At 38.6% G+C, this 21,648-nt stretch overlaps 1 pseudogene; it reads right to left on the bottom strand.

The window, feature by feature from the left end:
• Positions 1-21,648, bottom strand: part of LOC113057119 (calmodulin-lysine N-methyltransferase-like) — an 85,668-nt pseudogene that overhangs the window by 15,851 nt on the left and 48,169 nt on the right.

The following is a 21,648-nucleotide window of genomic DNA, read 5'->3' as shown; positions in this document are numbered from 1 at the left end:
CAACCTCATTTTTGCCTACTTATTGACACTATTATGTCCCCAACACAAGTGCCGTAAATGCCACTTTACCCAAACACACTTTTCTATACTTCATGGCATGCTCGCTATGAAAAGCTTCAGCGAATTATAAACCTCTTATGAATTTGTATTAACAGAAGAGATGGACTTCATATGGCTGTAATGTAAAAGCAATATTAGTGCTCTGTCTTTCATTATTAGAGATGTTAGGAGGTGTATGAGTGATTACCTGCAGGACACATTGGTAGAAAGGAAGAGCCCTTCTCGTCTGTTCCTCTCGATTACACTCCGCACATCTGATGCTCTTTGTCAAGGAATGCAACACTGGTTTGTAATTAATAAGAGCAGGACAGTTAAACATTAACTTCATGAAGACAGATGTATCCACTAGCATGTCAAGCAAGTTTGAACAGACCTACCCTTTTGCCATTTTTGTAATAATAATGAAGGCATCATAAAAAATCAGTTCCTGTCCTGGATGCTGATTGGCCAACGCTATTATGCAACCAACCTGAGGAAGAATCCTGGAATGCTTTTTAAACAAAACTGAAGGACTTGAGTACTGTTACTCACTTGGTGCTTGCTTTTCTTCACAATTTTATCCAACTAATCCAAATAGACAGACATACAGACAGACAGATACAAAGGGAGATAAAATGATCTTTCAATGCTTTTACAATGAACACAAACTTTCTCAAAGGAATGCAATAATCAGTTAAATATAAAATAATTTGGTATTGTATTTATGTTAACTTGTAATTGACACATGAAAAATACTACAAAAAGCAAAACAAGCTTCATAATACAAAAGAGTTTATATAAAACAAAATGAGCCACTTTAGAGTTGTAGGTGAGACACTGCTGAACAACAGCATGTTTTCTTGTTTAACCATGTTACAGAACTCTATTATGTCAGGCCTTTTCAAAGGAAGTCAACCCACAGAGTCTGTTTGCTTCCGTAACAGCCGTCTCTCTCTACACCTCATCCTCAGATTACCACTGAGCTCAAAACCAACTCATGCAAAGCATCACCATAGGTAATCAATAGGGAGGCTTTTAACCTGCGGCCATCTCCTGAGATGGGCCTCCACCCATTGTGGTTGTACCGCGGGACTGATGTCAGCGCATCTATGAATAGACCATTCGACAGTTTTAAACTAATTCAATTACGATTTCTCGCTTTTTCTGCCTTGCTTTCTTTCTCGCTCCATGGAAAACAACCGTAGCAAATCCAATCTATAGCACAGGGATGGAGGGCAAATCCCTCGATGGAAGAGAGGAGGGGGCAGGGTACGCACGTTACACTGGTGAGATCCACTGCAAAGGAGAGAGAGTGGAAAGCTTATGGTGTAATCCCATCAGGAAAAGACAACTGGTGGAGAAGTCAGCACTGGTGTCTCTCTCATTCAATTTTAAAAGTGCCAATAGACACAATTTTGATAAAAAAAAAAATTTACTTCCTGTGTAACCTGTGCATATATTTTCTCCAAGTTTAAGGACTGCTGCTTAATAGAGCTTGTAAATCTCCAGAGAGAAGCAGCTATTAAAGAAAATAATCAGTGTGTGAGAAGTGAAATTTAGCAGTTAACAGTAGGGTCTCTTGATTACGCATGCACAGCTTTAATAAGAGTCTTTTGAACATGCAGACGGAGATCAGAACGGAGTCATGAAACCACTCAGCACTTTCTGATACACTTTATTCATTCCCACTTGGGCTCATTGGACTTTGATGAAGTATGCAGGGATTATGTGTGTTCATGTCTAATCGGTCATTTTTGGTATAGGAAATAACACTATTTGGAGTAACATCTAATTGTCCAGCAATAACACAAGTACTCACATAAATGTAATTGGAATGCACAAAAAACGTAATATTCAAAAACATTGAAAAAAAATTATGGCCTGCTTAGCACGAGCTTCTTTAACCTTGAAAGTCAAATTATTAGGGTTACTCCATACCGAAATGAAAATTTTGTCATTTATCAACTATTTAACTATACATATATAAAGCTATATAGTTAAGTTTTTAAACAAAGGTCAAACCTTAATGGTGAAAGCAGAAACTGGTTTACAGACCAGATTCGAAAATTTAAGGTTCTATAGAGCTATACAGGACAGGTAGTTTAACCCTTTAGAACAGGAAAGGAAAAAAAAATATATAATAATATATATCCTATGGCTCACATGCTAATATTATTGTTTCAACTCTGCAGATCCCATAATTCTATTTCCTCTAAAACAAAGAAAGAAAACACCATATCGTATTCGGTTCTCCCAAGACAGCTTGTCCTTTCCTGGCCTCGTCCGATCATCAGATCATTTCTTGGCGTTCTATTATGGCAGAAACCTCTCTGAAACAAAGCACTGCCAATTAATGCTCTATCAGCCTACTGCCAGTCTTTTCACACTGTATTACAGGAAGCAGTTTAGAGACAGACCATGAATGTTTTGAGTATGTCTTGCTCTGCTCCCCTTCCCTCCATTTTCTTTTAAACAAATCTCTTCTCAATGAGGAATTGTGTTAATTTCATGCCACGGCTATTGTTCTTTGAGTCTTGATATTCAATAAAAGCTCATTGTAGTGGCAGCGCTGGCTGTTGTACTAACGAATGTGGGCATGGTAATTTTGCGGCGGTTTGCTGTCACGTCTGTCGTCTCCATTTTTCCTGCCTTTGTGAGCCAAACGACGTGGCTAATCTGAGTGACTGCGGTGGGAAGACGAGAGATGGAAAGCGCGCATAAGAAAAAGCGAAGAAAGGGAATGAAGAATGAAGGTTCGAGCTGGCCCTGTCACCTGTTTAAGCTTCATCCGTGCTCCTGGCAATAGAGAAAGTCAATAGAGGAATGGAGGGGGGGGGGGGGGATGTGAGAGACAAGGAGCAGGTGAGTCAACACACACAGCGGTAGCCTTCAATGACATGAATATGTATTAAACATGCTAAATGCAGGTTTCGGGTGTCAGCTGGATGATTTGCCTCACATTCAGATATGTCGAGGGGGGTGCGAGTGTGTGTGTGTGAGTGTGTGTATTCTTTGACAGAGTGCACATTAAGAATGGCTGACTGAATGTGTGTGTGTGTAGTAGAAGTGAGAGGAATACACAGCAAGGTTTTCTTTTCTGTGCTACACTCTCGAAGACACTGAAAACATACACACCAAACACATAGATGTCAACACCCCGACAGAACAAAGTAATGTTTGGATTGGTTTAGAAACACGCAAGCTCTGTTCCAAAACCAAGTGAGCTGTCTCTCTAGGGAGAGTATTGTTTAGGTGTCAATTTAAAATGCGAAGGCTGTTCCAGATGATATAGGCAACATATTTATGCTGCCTTTTCCTGTACATTTTAATTTACAGATCCTGCCTATGTAGGTTGTTCCAGATCAGTCACTTATGAGGTTCCATTTCAGTTCAGATCCTGCCTATGTAGGTTGTTCCAGATCAGTCACTTCCGAGGTTCCATTTCAGTTCAGATCCTGCCTATGTAGGGAATGCGCAGCTTACTAGGTATTGGAACAGAGCTACATACCGGTCCAAAATGCAAGGATACTTTGAATTGCCTTCTCGTTGCCATCAGATAGCAGCACTTCCTTCACATCAGCACAAACTGCAATCTGAAGGAAAGGAGGAAAAGATGAAAAATAAACAACCAAACAAATAAATAAATAAATAAAACAAAAGCAAGACATCCTCAGCACACTGTTTGCAAGCAGTCATATCTAAAGAGTGCTGATTTTAAAGCCCTACTCCAAAACGACCACCCCTCTCTTTCTCCCCTGCTCCCTCTCATCCATGGCTGTCTGTCTTGGCCGTTTTTTCATTTTACGTCTGCATTATTTTAATCATTCAATCAAATCAGTCAATACTTTTATCATTCCCGGTGGCTGGGAGCCCTCTATCTTGCTATCACTCTGTTGGGTAATTGCATTGTGACAGGGGATGATGGTGAGCGCCGAGCCTTTCATTTGCAGTGTGGCGTTTATCAGGCGGGGCCATCGCGCTCTGCTGTCACTCCTTACTCGGCTCGCGAGGCCTGCCTGATGCCCTTCATATAACTTTGTACTGCGAAGCTTCTGCCTTTGTGCTGCTCCACTGTCAGCTCTTTCTGTCCCTTTTTATACAGTCTTTTCATTCAAGTAGTCGTCTTTATCAGAGGCGCTGTGTAACAGTTGTTTGGAGAGGCGCAGTGGGCAGAAGCGTGTGTGTAGAGGGAGTGTGTGTGTGTGCATTTGTAAAAGCGCTTGCAAGGTGTTATATTTGTGATTTTGAATAATCCAATTTTGGATTTCTGGAAATTTTCAAATACAGGAGGCAAAAATAACACTCCTGCAAGAGTGCATTTGAAAAATGTTATGTTTTTTGGATTTCAATATTTCTTAGAAGACATGAAACTGTATTTTTATTTATTTACTTTTTACTATTCACCTTAGTTTAGTTAGCAGTTTAGAGATGGGATAATTCTTAAGGAATATTATCATGTGCTATAGAGTACTGTTCTTTCAAGAAATTAACATTTTTATTCAGCAAGGATACATTAAATTTAGTCAAAGTAAAGACATTTATAATGTTACAAAAATGCTAAAAATTATTATTTTTTAAAGGAACGTGACACTGAAGACTGGAACAATGACTCCTAAAAAATTCAGCTTTGCATTGCAAGATTAAATTATACTTTAAAATATATTAAAATACAAACTGTTATTTTAAATTGTGCTAATATTTCGCAATACTACTGCTGAACTGTATTCTATCAAATCAATTCTGCATTCAAATGTTTCGATGGTAAAATCCAGCGAATATTCCACGGCATCACAGAGAAAACCAGCATCTTAGATGCATTTTAAAATACACAAATTGCAACATAATTTTGTAATTTTTAATGTCTTTAAATTGAAATGATGAAGTCAAACAAAAAGGGTACATGCACTGGACAAAATGAGACAATACAACACAATCATCTGTACAGACTGATGTAGTGTTTTTGCCTTGTGGGCGAGAGTCAGGTCACGAGGCCCCACACCACCAGCTAGCCATATGGGCATCAAGGCCTGCAGGAAACCAACCAGTCACCCAAGAAAAACATGGATGGCACTGCCAAAACGACAGCACTCCAGGGCACAGGACAGAACAGAGAAGCCATTTTTCCTCAAGAAGGACTTAAATAAACACAAGCATCAAAAAGCACTAAGTCAGACTCAGACCTGAGAAAAGGAGGAATGCGAGTAAAAAAAAAAAAAAGAGAGAGACAAATCAAGTTGGGGGACGAGGAGGGCGATCCACTGGCAGTCCGTAATGTCACAACATGGGGGTATTGAGTGGAGAGATACGGGAAGGCTGGTCTTGTGAAGGCGAAATCGATAACATGTTAAGCCTGTCCATCTGGAGAGGCTACTACAAACTACTATACACCACACACAGCCAGAGCCTAAGCCACTGATGTTTGTATGTGTGTGTGTGACCAAGACAGAAAGTGTTTGCATATGCAAGCCCCCGTGTATGAATGCTTTTGATGAAGTTAGCCCATTGGGCCACGTGTGTTTATGGTCACTGAGGTAGAAATGTCCATGTGCGCGTGCCGATTTCATGTTGCTTACAATATGCCCATGTTAGATTACCCATGCTGATGCAAATTGCCCATTTGCCTGTGACTGTCTGTCTGTGTGAGCAGTGTCTGTAAATTTTGCATTCACTTTTGACTTACCATGAGCCCCGCAAGACACGTCATCCCTCCACCCAGCTCACACACCGCCGAGCCCCTGTGAGACAGAGAGACACAGAGGGGTTTAGCGTTTACATTGAAGCACATGAATATACGTTTTTTTCAGCTCAAATAAGATGAAAACAGGAGGACGAGAGTGATAAAGACAGACAGAGAGAGAGATGGCTGTTGTGTCTTGACAATAACGCTAATTAACTTGCCAGTGTTGGGGGATGCCATTGATCGGAATGCAATTCCGCTGGGCTCATTGATCTCAACCTTCCTCTCCCTCCATGTCTCTGCATGCAAGCGGGTGTATATGTGTTTACAAAAGAACGCGCAATTGTCCTTTTTCCTGCTGGAAATGTGGGTTTGTGGTAAAGCAGGAATGTAAGGTTAATTAAATGTACAGGATCAGTGTTAACCCATCAACGGAAACACCCGAAAAATAGTTAGATTCCCAGGTTGGGAGTTTTTTGGATTTCCTTAAAAATACAGGATGTTAGACCTCCCAGTCTGTTGGAAGTTCTTTTTGTAAAATTTTGTAGTTATTGTTACAAATTCTCTCCCTGTGCCTCCCAACTAGGGGTGTAAATTTTCACTCATTTCCATGATCGATCATCGTTTAAATTAATGATCAATTAATCGTTAACCTTAATGCGTAATGCTGCATTATTTTGATAATGAACAGACAAAAAAACACTTTGGAGTAAGATATGGCTAATTTGCAAAAGTGTTTACTTTTATTTGTGCATTTACGATAAAAAAACTAAAGATTTGTAAAAACTTGTAAAATAAAACAAACTTACAGAATGCGCGTTGTCATACTTTCCTTTCCGTGAACTTGTTTATGGAGCGTTGCAACATTTCTGTTTTATATCCATTATGTTAATTATGTAAAATCAGGTATATTTTACTTTTTTAATGAAAACAAACTGTTATTTTAATTTTAGGGCTATTACTTACATAGGCTATTCATTTTCTTTAAAGCATCCCATTTATCATCAATTCCTTAATGCATCCCATTTTTTAATGAATTAAGAATTTGTTCGATGTATTAGTTTGTTCCCTCAGTTCAGTTAAATCATGTGTTATTTAAGGAACAAAATGAATGAAACATGAACATTTGCCACAAATTAATAAGTCTTAGGAACGAATTAACAAGTTGTAGGGATGAATAGAGTGTCCCGTGTCCCGCAGCCCTGCAAAGCGCACGATATTAATCAAACCGACATATCAAACAATCACAGTTTGTTCAACGTCATGTTTTGGGCTGTGTAAATGTTGCCACAATATCAGTGTAAAACTCTCAGACGTATTTTAAAGATTCTATGCCGTGAACTTTAAATATTTCACATACTTCTGAAAATCCAGTGTTAAGTTGATCCTGATAAGCAGGTTGTAAACACTATGGCTTTCTTCTTTCGTCAGGAGGTTTGGCGCCACGGTATCTTCGTTTCTAGGTGGAACGTTAAAGAACGCGACACACACGTCTCGCGGAAATCCTGTAGAATTCAACCAATCAGATGACGACTTCGACATACCTGAAGTGTTTCCACTTTTGTGTCCCATATGCATCAGACGTTTAACCAACGGTCCATGGGCGTGAAGTTTGAGGCTGAGACTATTACTATGGTAAATCACAATTTTTTTTTCTTTTGTTGTTTAAGTGCTGTATGTCTGATTCACTGAGCTCTGTTTACATCAAGTGACAAACCAACACATTAGTAATATGTACAGAAGTAAATAAAAAGGGTTAAAAATGAAACATTATACACTGATTTCTTACTGTATTCTATGTATACTGATAATTTTATCCTCTTGGTAGTCAAAAACTCACCACACAAAACACGTTGAGGTCAGCACAAACCACTTATCCTTGTTGAAATGAACATTCAGTATTTGCAAATGTGTTAGCATCTGTCTACAGAAGAGTTTGACTGGACAGATGGCTTTTAAACCATACTGTATGTCAATAACTATAGACATATACATTCCCAGATACTTTCCCTACCCTTTGCTAACTGCATTTAGCATTTTTGCCCCCCCCCCCCTCAGAACAACCCTGACATTTTTGAGTCGCACCACAACAGTTAATACACATACCTATTGTATATATAGAGACCTATGCACCTGAACAGAATAATTCATATGAAAGGTAATTCATATAATTCTCACAGGAACAGAGGATTTACACAAAGACTATAATTTGCATAGAGTTCATTTGTGTTTGTCATACACAAAATATATAGTAGAGTCCCTGTAGATCAAAAGCAGCCCAGAGCTGCAGAGCAGAAGTGTCTTCACACACACACACACACACGACGGCAGCTTGACTTCATCATTTTGCCAGTCATTTCTACACTCTGTGACAACAGTCTCCATGTGTTTGTCTGCTCTGAGCCTGTGATCCGACACCTTCCATTGACAGAGAGACAGAGTGGAGGATGAAGAGAGCGATTGTTGTATGAGGGAGTGCAATTAAAAATTAATGCGCACAAAACTGCTAGTATGAGCCGCGGCAGGGACAAAGCCCCAGTGACAGGTAGCTATTTGGCTGTACATTGGGCTAGTGGAAAGAAAGGCAAAAAACCAGAGGGATGAAGAGAAGAGATGGGTGCTCTCTGTAAATTGACTTTTTTTGTTCTGCTTTATCCTCCTCTTTTTCCACTTTTTGGTGAGTGCCTGATAACAGGTCTGGAAGATAGTGAGAGGGTGACAGTTCTTGATGACATACAGGAACAAGAGCACACGTCGACACACACACACACACACACACACACACACACACACACACGCACAAACATTCTACACACATATACACATGCAAATTAACACCAAAGCGACACAAAGACCAAATCACAACAGATCACAGGTCTTAACATCCTCCACGCACACACACTCCTACAGAAGCATTGGCCCAAGGGCGCAAAACCCTGCTCTATCTCAATATGCCCAGTTGACCTTCAGCTTGCCGCTGTGTGATCGATAAGCTTCTCTTCCCTCTTCTGCCTCTTGAATGTATAAACAGGAAATCAAAGGCTTGTGTACCGCCTTGAGTGCAAATCAAAAAGTGCCCCTTGCTTCTCTGTCATATGGCCAAAGTGAGAGAGAGAGTGGGAGAAGAGAGACAGAGAGAGAGAGAGAGAGAGAGAGAGAGAGAAAGAGAAGGGGGCTCACGTGAACATGTGACGTTTCTTCAGGCAATAGTAGGCCATGACCTCTTCAGAAGGCCAGACACCTGAAAAAGAAAGAGATAGCAGTTAGAAGAAGTGTATGAAGTGTGCTGGTACTTACTAGTGCACCATACTGCTGAGTTTGTTTACAGTAGCAGGAATACTACACCGTTATCACTATTACATTAAATTTAGTGCACATTACGGCATAATCTGGCCATGAGATATGAGGGAGGCATCTGACTGACATATTTAAACCACCAATCATAGCTCATGTGATTTACTGTGATGTTCAGGGGTGGAAAATAGATTTGCTAGGCAAACATACACTATATCACTCAAAAATGGGATAACAAATGTATTTATTTATTTATTTATTTTAAAGGATAGTTCACCCAAAAATGAAAATTCTGTCATTAATTACTCTCCCTCATGACGTTCCAAACCTGTAAGACCTTCGTTCATCTTCGGAACACAAATTAAGATATTTTTGATGAATTCCGAGAGCTCTCTCAATTAATTAAATTAAATTACGTTTTGGGTGAACTATCCCTTTGAGGCTCCATTTATTTAATAATAATAATAATAAAAGAAAATAAACAGCAAAAACAGTAACGTTGCTAATATATATATATATATATATATATATATATATATATATATATATATATATATATATATATATATATATATATATATATATATATATATATATATATATATTCCAGTGATGGCAAAGCTGAATTTTCAGCAGTAATTAATGCAGTCTTCATCATAGTCTTCATCATCCTTGATTAATCTATTATGCAGTTGCACTGCTTAATATATTTGTCAAAACTGCCATATATTCCTTGATGAATTTAAAATTCAAAAGAACAGCATTTATTTAAAATAAAAAAATCTTTTATTTACGTTTGAACACTTTTTGCTGATTAAAAGTATTATTTTCTCTGATCGCTCTATATACATAATTGTCGCTACAATTTCATTAGTTCTAAACATTTAGTTTCTTTTCACTAGATTAACATTTGTTTACTATGTTAAATTAGTGATATAATATAATAAATACTATGTTATTAAAATACATGTAATTGCATATAATTACAAAAATATACATATAAAATTATAACACACAAAATGTATTTTTAGTGAACATTCATCTAGTCAACGTCATGTCCTGTAGTAACCATCACATCTTAGCTCACATTTCCTTGATAACGGGTGAGAGAGATACTTGTATAATGTATAGATGGCCACATCATATAAAAATGCTGAAACTTACCATGATGTACATTATTCAACAAAGATTAAATGGAAACATTCAGTTTATTACATACCACAACCTCACACAAGGACTACAAGCCTACATGGTAACCTTCACATGAGGCAACATAAAGACAGTGTCTCACTCTCTTTTACACTGCCGCTTTCTCTCTGTTCATGAAGAACGCTCCCTGCTCGCTACAGTTCGCTTCCAACACACACACACACACACACACACATTCTGATTCTGGCTACTTAGGCTTGTAAGCTGTGCACAGAGTGAGTGGGGGTCCAGCGAACGATTATCACAAGAAGCTGGCTGGTGGTCTTATCACCCACTGTCAGCCTCTGCTCCTTCTGCTAGCTCCAGCAAGAGCCATAAAGCTGCTATTGTCTCTCAGACACACACATACACACATGCAGCTGAGGAAAACAGTCATTTCAATAAACTTAGGCCCCTGAGCTGTCTGCCTTTGATGGGAGCTCTTATGTGTTTGGATTTGTGTGTGTAACTTTACTTTCGTTTGCAACGCATCTTCATGTAGAAATATGTGAAGTGTTTTAAAAGAAAGAAGAAAGAAAACAGAGTTTTTGGTGTGTGAGCGCTGGGTCATACTAAGAAACGCTTGTACCTTTCTGTAAGACAAAAATGTGTTTAAATATTAAAAACTTAAGTGTGACTCAAGTTTAAAGGGACAGACAACAATAAACATTCTGTCATCATTTACTCATCCTGGCTCCATTTCATATATTTAAGACATATTTTCTTCTGTTGAACACAAAATAAGTATTTACCATTGACATACAGCTATATGGATAATATGCAGCAGTAAATATCTACTATGTTCTGTAGAAGAGAAATGTATATTATATGTCATGTCATAATTTATATAAATATTACCAGCATTATGATACAAGGTCCTTATGAGAATTTAATATCAATATTTGCACAAATATACACTTTTTAATTAACAACACAAGGTAACAGGTTGACATTTTTACAGCATCCTCTAATGATACAGGAAATGTAGCATAGAATTATTAAAAAAGAGACTTTAAAACATCCTGAAAGGATTCATGTCTGTAAAATTATTAAAATAATGTCATTTTTTATTATTTGTCAAGCAAGATTTTATTACTGAAAAAGGGGAAAAAATATTGCAGTGACAGAGTTCAAGTGCAACTTAAGTTTTCAGACCTTCAAGATTATTTTTAAAATTATACATAATATCAACTAAATTAAAAACACTAATAATAATGATGATGATGATGATGATATTAATGAAGTCATCTGAGAGACTGGTGTTGGCCTATTGAAGGGCATTACTGGACCCATGCTTACCGAGCAAACAGGTCTGTGGATGATATGGTCAATATGGGATTGCACTATATCCTCCAACATCTGGACAAACCAGGGACTTATGCATGGATCTTGTTTGTGGACTTCAGCTCTGCTTTCAACATCCTGGACACCCTTCAGAACAAAAACACACAGCTCTCTGTGCCCATCTCCATCTGTCAGTGGATCCCCAGCTTCCTGACAGACAGGAAGCAGCTAGTGAGGCTGGGAAAACTCACATCCAACTCCCGCACCATCAGCCCTGGAGCTCTTTAGGGCTGCGTTCTCTCCCCACTGCTCTTCTCCCTCTTCACAAATGACTGCACCTCTAAAGACTTCTGTAATTCATTTCCGTAAATAATATTTAAACAGTTCTATATAGGGTAAAAATGCAAAAATCTGTACATACACTATTTATTGCTAAGTCTTGCTAAATTTATGTGTATTTTTTGTTCTCATGTCAGATGTGTATGTATGCATGCATGTATTTATGTATGTGTGTACCAGCAACACCTTAAAAAAAAAAAAAAAATTCCTGACGAATAAAGCTAATTCTGATTCTGATTCTAATAGTCATAATAGAAAGAGAGGAAAATGTCAGAATGCGAGCATTTATTTCAATTTAGTTATTACTAAAAAGGATAATTATGAATAAAAAAGCATCATTATGCTGAAAGTATGGAAGAAAGAAAAATCTAATAAAATTAATGGTTTTATCAAAAATAAAAACATTTTGTATTAAAATAATGGCTATATTACAATAAAGTTCAGAATCTATTCTGTTATCCCTAAAGTTATTTTTCACATATGAGTATGAGGGACATCAATGGTGCCGTTTTGCAGGATGACCCTGCTAATGTTTTTAATGTTCAGTGCATGCAAGAATGACTGAAATACAGGCGGTTCGAAAGAGAGGGTGAGAAAATGTGTGTGTGAGCGCTTGTAAGACAGAGTCGATATAATAAGCAGCTTATGACCTGCCTTTCAGGAAGGCCTGTTAAAGCCTGCCTCTCTCAACCTCTCTGCACCATCAGCTTGAGATTAACTCACCCAAGCAAGATTTAATAATGTCTATTGATAAAACGTCAACATATGCCTCTGCCATTAAAAGGCGACAGCACCTGCTTGCTATTCCACTTGCTGATGAACCATATGACATTTTGAGAGGCTAGTGTAAGATTTATCACATATGGATTGTAGCTAGACAGAAAAAAAAAAGTATGACACTTAGAGGTCACAACAACAACTTCTAGCCTCATTTAGGAGGCCTTTTTGGGCTGATTAATTCAGCTGCTTGTAATTTTGGAAGTTTAATCCTCCTCTATGACTAATATGGCTGGAAATGTAAATATCCAATAACTGTTAGTTTGAATGTTGGTCTGAATCTTATCTTCATTTATTAAAGGTGCTGTATGCAAGTTTTTGACTCCACAAAAGCCTAAAAATACCATAATATGTTTGCAGATATTCAAGAAACATGCTAAGTTAACATATGTGTTTATCTGAAAAACAATGCTAGTCAGTTATTCTCCTTTGAAAAAATGTGCGTTCTGGTTCTGGACTCTGGTTTGGTTTGTGAATCCCACCCACTGCCAGTTTACCCAATTGTGTTTCAGCACTAGTTAGCGGAAAACAGCGTATTTCATTTCATTCATTGTCAAGTGCACTCGTTCCTGTTGGTGTCATCAATCTGGCAACCTGTGCGTGCATCAAGTCTGAGGAGGAGGGGCCGGGGTAAAAAAAATACCTCTCCAATATTTGGACTGCAATACCAGTTCAACCACTCGGTGCCAATCCTACACACAGCACCTTTAATTGCTGTAATGTTATACATAAAAGAAAATTTTTAGCAAAAGTGTTTTAGGTTTCTTAAATTCTTAAGAGTACAAATGGCATAATGTCATTCTCATAAGTTAGAATTTTTTTTAAATGACATTTGAAATGGATTGATTTAGCAATTGTAGAAATGGTAAGATAAGACAGGGGCTGCTTAATAAGGGCAGGGGTTTCTCTGCTTTTAGAGGTCTTTTCAATAATGATACTCTGAGATACAATTATAGCAATAGTTGGATTTCTTTCCCTACTCTCAACTGAAGTACACCATGAAGAAATACACTATTACTTTCAAACCGTTCCTTAATTTTATTCACTGTGTGCTGACACAGTTGATGTGCAGAAAGATTGCAGTAAATGTTCAACAAATCTTAAGTTAAAAAAATTATAAAATAAATAAATGAAATCTCTTCTTGGGAAGCTGCTTTGAAACAGTCAAAAGCGCTATACAAATAAGCATGATTATGCAACAATTATCTGATAATACATAACCATACCACAATACATTTCTTGGAATATTCCATAAACATTTAGGCATATTTTATAATCAATTTCAGGAATATTCAATGTGGCACACCAAAACATTCAGAAATTACACACATTTTGTCAGTGTATTGATTGTGCAGGTTTTTGCTTAATGTTTTTGTCAAGACATCAATAGTTTTTTGTGTTGTCGATTCACGAATACACATGCAGTCATATAAAATAGATTTGTATAGTAATATTACTATATAGTGATATTATTATAGTTTTGTTGACCATGTAAATATGCAGTACTATTTAAAAGTTTGGGATATGATTTATTTTTTTTAATTTATCAAAAGTGTAAAAATCTATTCTTTTGAACTTTCTATTAATTAAAGAATAATGAAAAATCAGTTTCCACAAAAGTATTTAGAATATAAAAACTGCACCGAATCAGCATAATAAAATAATTTCTGAAGATCATGTGACACTAAAGACTGGAGTTACGACTGCTAAAAATGAGACTTGCCAAAAAAAAATATATAACACTATCATGAACATTAAAAAAGTCCTACCCACCCCAAACTATTGAACGGTATTTAAGTACACTTAATATTAACATGGACACAAAGAGGGAAACTAAAAGTCATGAATCAGTCACTTGAATTTAAACTATAGAAATGACAGGCATAAAACAGACAAGTGTAAGTAAAAGGTGTGACTTTTATATTACCTGGGAGACAAGATGCAGTTGAGGAAAGGAAGAAGTCGTGAGGTGATCGCAGATAACAGCTCTTCCTGGTGATAATGCAATCACTTCTCACCTTCTATTACCAAATGCTAAAATGCTACACTATTTACCTCCATTTACTTATCTTCAAACCTTTGTACATTACTTTTCTCTTCTTTTTTTGTCGAATAAATCAAATTTGATGTAAAAGTGCTAAAACGTAGATTAAATAGCAGCTCACTATGCTAGCTGAATAGTGAAAAACAAACTAGGCATTTGGTGCCTTGTTTTAGCTATACTGTCCTCTACTGAACGTAAAGGTGAAGTGTCTTAACATTGCTAGGGTTAGAAAGAGATAGAAAAGAGTCAATACTTTTTTGATTTTTCCAAATAAGGGAATAATTTCCCACTTTCACTATGCTGTTGTGGTCCTCCTTTAAACAGCCTATGTGTCAGTGAACTCTCAACCTTGTGAACTTTGGAAAAGTGCCGCGCCTGGCTAATCCCGGTGGAAATGCCAGACACTAATCATATGAGCCGGCATGAGACGCAAAGATGCCGTCCGGCACTTACTTACAGTACAAACTATAACCACAGTGCTCTGGAGGAGCTTGTTTGCTTGCATATGTATGTACAAACCCTCAACGTCATGGGTTTAAACAACAATGAACAAGACAAACAATCAGCTTACCACGCCACGTTATGAGCAGTTAGATACTGAGGTTTACAGATTAGCATGCCATACAGATTTAGCTACAAACCTATAACGAATCAGTCATACAGCATGACATTAAGAACCTAAGATACGGGAAAAGAAACAAAAAAAGAGAAAGTAATGCGTTCCCTCCTCCCTTTCAGGACGTGGGGCAGCCCTGAGCTTTCTCCAGATGATCTCCACATTACCACCGGCCTCTGATAATTCCTAAGCCTCCTCCATTTCAGATCCAATAACGGATAAGAGCGCATTTCAGCATGATCAACTGCAATCTGTTCCCTCACACCGCTACTTTACTCCAACTCAGGATTACTGAACACACACTCACAACTCTCTCTCATAAGTACCCCCACAGACAACCAAAGTCACTTCATGGTGTCTCGGAGAGTATGGGAGAGTATAGGTCTAAAGCAATCAGAGGTGCAATCTTGACTCCAACATGGAGTACGGTCCCTGACAGAGCTCAACAAAAGGATGTAGAAACGGTTGTTTAAGACATGAAGATGTATTCCCGAAACTTACCACGATACAGATTTGAGAAGTTTAATGTTCTAAATGAGATCTCATTCAGTCTGATTAGCAAACAGCTATGATACAGATATGATTCTGAGTTACATAGAGTGTCACACATGGGCACTTTGTTGATTATAAAATTAAGCAGCAATTTTGTTTTGATACACAACTAGGTAATGTCCGCTATAAAGTGCCCACTCACTGGTTCCAGAACTTTTTTACATACATGTTTCCCATGGGGATTTTTAATAAAATAGTCTTTGCTCAAGAGCTGTAAGCCTTGAACCAAACCAACCGGTTACAAGGTGAATCAATATATTACAAACTTTGATTTTGAAAAAGTTATTTGAAAATCAGACAAAAAGACAAAGATACAAGACTGTGTACTATGTAAAGGTTTCATGAACTGAGAAATCTAAATTCCCTTCTTCTGATATACAAGAGCTCATGTGCTATAAAAACACAGAACTCAAAACTTTCTAGCTACCGTAATTTTTGGACTATAAGTCGCACCTGAGTATAAGTCGCATCAGTCCAAAAATACGTCATGATGAGGAAAAAACATAAGTCCCACTGGACTATAAGTCACATTTATTTAGAACCAAGAGAAAACATTACCGTCTACAGCCGCGAGAGGGCGCTCTATGTCTTCAGTGTAGACTACAGGAGCACTGAGCAGCATAGAGCGCCCTCTCGTGGCTGTAGACGGTAATGTTTTCTCTTGGTTAATTTTCTCTCGGTTCATGTCAAATTAATTTTGATAAATAAGTCGCACCTGACTATAAATAGCAGGACCAGCCAAACTATGAAAAAAAAGTGTGATTTATAGTCCGGAAAATACGGTAATCTAAAAATAGCTTATATTGAAGCCATTCTGCCAAACGAAAGGTTGTGGATTGTGCCACTTAATGATGTAATAGTGTGGCTAAACACCGCCTCCGCAGATGATGATCAATGCCTTCTGCTACAGTACTGCCTGTTAAAACCCCGCCCACCGATTTGCACATGTAGTGTAAATAACAAGAGAGGCAAACACAGGTCTATGAAGAAATCTAACGATAAACTTTATTTGATGAACTTTATTCTTAATGAAGTGCCGGACCATGTCGGCAAGAACTTGGTTCTTTGTTCACTAAATTAAACCCTGGATTCATTTACAAACAAATCTGCGGTTGTGTGTCTTAATGTCACTGCTTTTTTTTAATCGCTTTAAATATACCGTACATGATCACATATAAAATGTAATACTCTCAGTCTTTTGTTTTTCTTAAATCCAGATATTACGTAGTGTGAAGCTGTTTTCACACTAATGCCAGACTTATTAGTCATCCTGTTATGAATAACCTTTGGATTTGCATCCATCAAGTGTCCAAAAACAAGTTAGGATTTTAAGCCAACTACATCTATATATATATTGTTACTGTCTGATGAAATTACTCATACCATGATGTTTTTGGACAGACCGCCCACCCTTAAATACTCGGTTCACATTCGACAAGCTAAATCTTTTACAACGCAAACCCACACATGCATTCATACAGACACACACACATACACACACCCCCTCAGCAATTTTCAGTGAACACACCGAGCAACTAAAAAGGAAGCCTCTAACCAACCAGCTCCAGCACACCGAAACGACAAAATACAGGGGGAAAAAAACCTTTCCGTCTTGCCCAGCTGCACACACGAGTGTGTTTTCAAAGCCGCAACACTGTGCCTCGGGTAGATAAGGCCGCCCTCCTCTCTTGGTAAACAACTTTTTTGGATTAGGGGTGGCGGCGTATAATGAGGGGAGAAGAGCCATCGCTGCATTGTCACCGGCGTGCGCAGGGGCCGGGGCAACTCTTTGCTCTGCTATTTATCCGGTGGCCTGATAGCTTACTTATCTGTGAGAGAAAATGCCAAAGCTGGCGGAATCTCATCTTCGCAGCGGCACGGTGCTGACGGCAGACTAATAGATATATCAGCACACGGGTGCGGTGCTAAGCCGGTCAGATGAGCGGGTACAGGCCGCAGCTGATTGATTAGCATAGGCTGGAACCGCGCGGGCCGTTGACAACCCCAGATTACAGCCGCCACGCAAACCTAAATTGCATCTCTCTGCGGCACCGTGGAACAGGGGCCCGCCAAATTACAGCCCTGTCACCTGAACAAGGTCTATTTGGGGAATGTTAATGCATATAAACAATTAAAGCGAGAGGTGGAGAAATGATAGGGATGAATAGAAAGAGAAGAGAGGGGAAGAGTTAGATGAGGAGCGGTGAAGAGACGGGTGATGAGATATCGCAAACGTACTTGCCTACAAAATATCTCTCCTTCTAGGCACCGACCGTTCCTTTGTGAGAAATAAATTGTTTTAGTGCATGTGGTAACTACCTCTATATACAGTGTATGACACTTTTTTTGAGGTTTATACCAAAAGCAAAAATATTCATTAAATGTTCATTAAAAGTTCCTATCACAAACACATTGAAATTACAGTCATCAGAATAAAATAGTGTTAGTGCGGCCCACTTCCCTTGTTATATAGCATCACAGCACTCTTGTTGGCAGCTATCTTAACCTACAATGCTGCACGGCCCTGTAGGGGATACAGGAACAGCACAGTGAGAAAATGTGTGTGCTCAGTGGGTGATAATGTGTGAACAGTTATCCACTGCTGCCGGTGTGTGTGTGTGTGTGTGTGAGAGAGAGAGATTTAATGTGTACAGGTGAGAATGTGTTAACAGTTATAACAATGGACAGGCCAGAGCCAGACACACACAGACGCTTCTCAAGGGCAGCATTGTCTATCATAAAGAGGCAACTTACTTCTGAACTGTAACCATGACAACGTGTCATCACGGTGCCATTCTTCTGACAGGTACTGCAACCACTTTTTGACTCTACCAGTGAATATTAAAGCCCTTTATTGATTGATTCATACAATAAAGATTACTTGAGGTTGCTCGTTCCCTTAAAGGATTAAAGATTTCCTGATAATTTATTCACCTCTGTCATCCAAGATGTTCACGGCTTTCTTTCTTCGGCCAAAAAGAAATACATTTTTGAGGAAAACATTCCAGGATTTTTCTTCATGTAGTGCAATTCAATGGGGATCAACAGGTTGAAGGTCCAAATTGAATTTTCAATGCAGCTACACGATTTCAGCCGAGGAATGAGGGTCTTATCTTGCAAAACAATTGGTCATGTTTAAAAAAAAGAAAAAAGAAAAAGAAAAACTGATTTACTTTTTATCCACAAATGTTAGTCTGGCATTAGCTCTGCATGCGCGTCCAAAACTTCAAGCATTGCAGAGCAACTTTGGAAAGGGCACACGTGACGAAGGCAGAATGTGCATGTTGCATGCATTTTTGTAAACACTAGGTCCGTACTTAAGCCTACATAACATGTGACCTTCCAACGTGACTACGTAATGTGTGAATTAATTTAACGTAATTTAATAAATTATGGTATGAAAAGCACAAGCGTTTTTTCGTTCTTATTTCTTTACATAATCTGTTCAACTTAAAGAAAAAGGGACAGGGAGTTGTTAAATGAAAAATAAGCAACAGTTGAGAGATAAATGGCTCAAGTGCATGATTGAGTTGAATGAGTCAGTGATTTGCGTTCCACTGTCTGTGGTGGAGCATTAAGGTCACAGAGCATTCCATAGGGCACATATGCTGACTGTACCCTCAACACTGCATACAGCAAGGGCCACTGCATTCCCTCTGTATCGCTCTCTGACTCTCTCTCTCTCTCTCTCTCTCTGTCTGAGAACGGACAAGCAGGGCGCCTGCAGGCTGTGCTTTGCGTTGCCGCTTTTCACTCTAAACGGAGATGAGTGCGGTGATATCCCCGGGCCAGCTCAGGGGGCCTCTATCTAACCCGAAATGATTTTTAGCACGCCGACTCAAGCACTTCCCAGAAGCAATGTCAACCCACTGCCAGCGTCTCTCTTTTTCTGCCTCCTTCTCTCTCTTTCTGTGTGTGTGCGGGTGTGTAGAGTTGTGTGGGGAGAGAGAAAAGCAGTACAGACAGGGGCAAGTTAAAAAGCTTAGCAGCGAGGGTCAGCTCGCGACACAAGGGCTTATCGTTTTTCTGTCGCTCCCCCGCCGGCAAAAGAAGGGACCTTTTTTTCTTCGTCCTCTTTCTGGTGAAAAGCTTACTACTTCCCCTGCTCTCTCTCTCTCGTTTTCTCTGGTGCACACCCTGGCTCCTTTTCACATCTTGATGCCTTTTAAATGTCACTTATTTTACATGAGGTACTTTGTGGAGACGGGGAATCAGGAGCAATCAGGGCTATTATCCCTGTGGGGCGATGTCAGGTCCAGATGCATTACGACACCCTTCCTCCGGCTGGCCACTGCTGCAGTGTGCCACTTCTTGGGGAATTAAGTGGCATTATGGGGGAAGTGGCTGTGATGGGAACAGCATGGGCAGTGCAGGTAGAACGCTTCTCTCCCTCAGCCTTAAGTGAGACCTCACCAGAGCTTAATCAGAGAGAAATCCCTGGACAAAGCAAGGCTCCGGACACAGCAAACCCCAGCCCACCAGGGGAGAGCCAAGCCATTTAGAGCCACCTGTGTGCATGTACTCACACACCCGTATTTCCCTCGGATATGCTCACACACTTTTGAGGTGACACCTCTTCTAACTTCCCTTCCGCTCTTTCTGTGAATATGTAATTGACATATTAATAAGTACATTGAAGCATGTGATACCATGTTTTAAGGGATGCCATTATTTTAATGAGGCACCAGTAGCATTCTAGGTTAACTTGCCCTATTGTCAGATAATAAGGACACAAATTATATTTAAAAAGAGTAAAATATGTTAAAATACATTTTATTGTAACAATGTAACAATTAATATGCTGTTAATTATTCTACTATATTGTTTAGCCTTACTGTCATTCTTTTTTATTTTTGTTATTGTTCATTAATCTTATCTTCTCTGTAGTTCTCTACCATGCATTTTTTTTTGAAGGGGCACAAATGGCAGTTGTGGGTTGAAATCAAATGAAAAAAATAATTTAAAAAACGATGTGCATCTGTAAAATGTAATACTATATGGTGTATTATTACAATTATTTTTTAGTCTTACTGTCATTCTTTCATTATTTTCATTCATTATTCATAAGTTTCTCTATTACTCTTTTTTTTTTTTAAACTGGATACCTATTAAGCTAAAAAGGTAGCCAACTATTTAACAACTATCACATCATTTTCCCTAACAGAAAACAAGTTCCTAACAGAAAAAAAAGATGTTACAGACAGTCTTAGGCTTAGGGTTTTAACAAGGTGTAAATGAAAAGACAAAAGGTCTACGGCTTTGCTAAACAACACTACCCAAGTGTGACATCTCACTGTATCCCAACAGACAGGCGCTAACAGTGAAAGAAAAAACATTAGCGGGAAAAGCCAAGACTCTAACACATTAAGCGAGAACAACACTTCACGTTACATCACAGTGGATCTAGAGTCCAAACACCTTTTATAGTTGACTCAAAGCATTTAGATAGGAACAAAAAGATTGAATATGGCATTTTATTTCCGCCTTTCCTTCCTCTGAACACTTGAGGCACCTAGCAATTGAGGGTTATTGTTTTAAAGACTTAGCCCACAGGGCAAAGATACACATTCTCAATCTGTGTCACTCCAGATAAACTTGGAGCAGGCAGATATTATGCCATCAGGGAGTTTTCTGAGATATCTGATGTTGGAGGAGCATCTTAAAGCAAGTTACAGATAAGATGAACTGAGTGATGAGTATGCCACTGCTTAGCCGCAGATATTATGAGAGAAGTTGAGCGAATAAACGCACTTGACACCGTCATCATCACCTCATGCTGTATCATAAAGACTGGGCTTGTAGCCAAAGGATAAATTATAGTGAGCTAGTGCAAAGCAA

Source organism: Carassius auratus, chromosome 38 (assembly GCF_003368295.1).
Source record: "Carassius auratus strain Wakin chromosome 38, ASM336829v1, whole genome shotgun sequence".
NCBI classification, from domain to species: Eukaryota; Metazoa; Chordata; class Actinopteri; order Cypriniformes; family Cyprinidae; genus Carassius; species Carassius auratus.
This window is presented reverse-complemented; position numbering and strand designations above follow the sequence as displayed.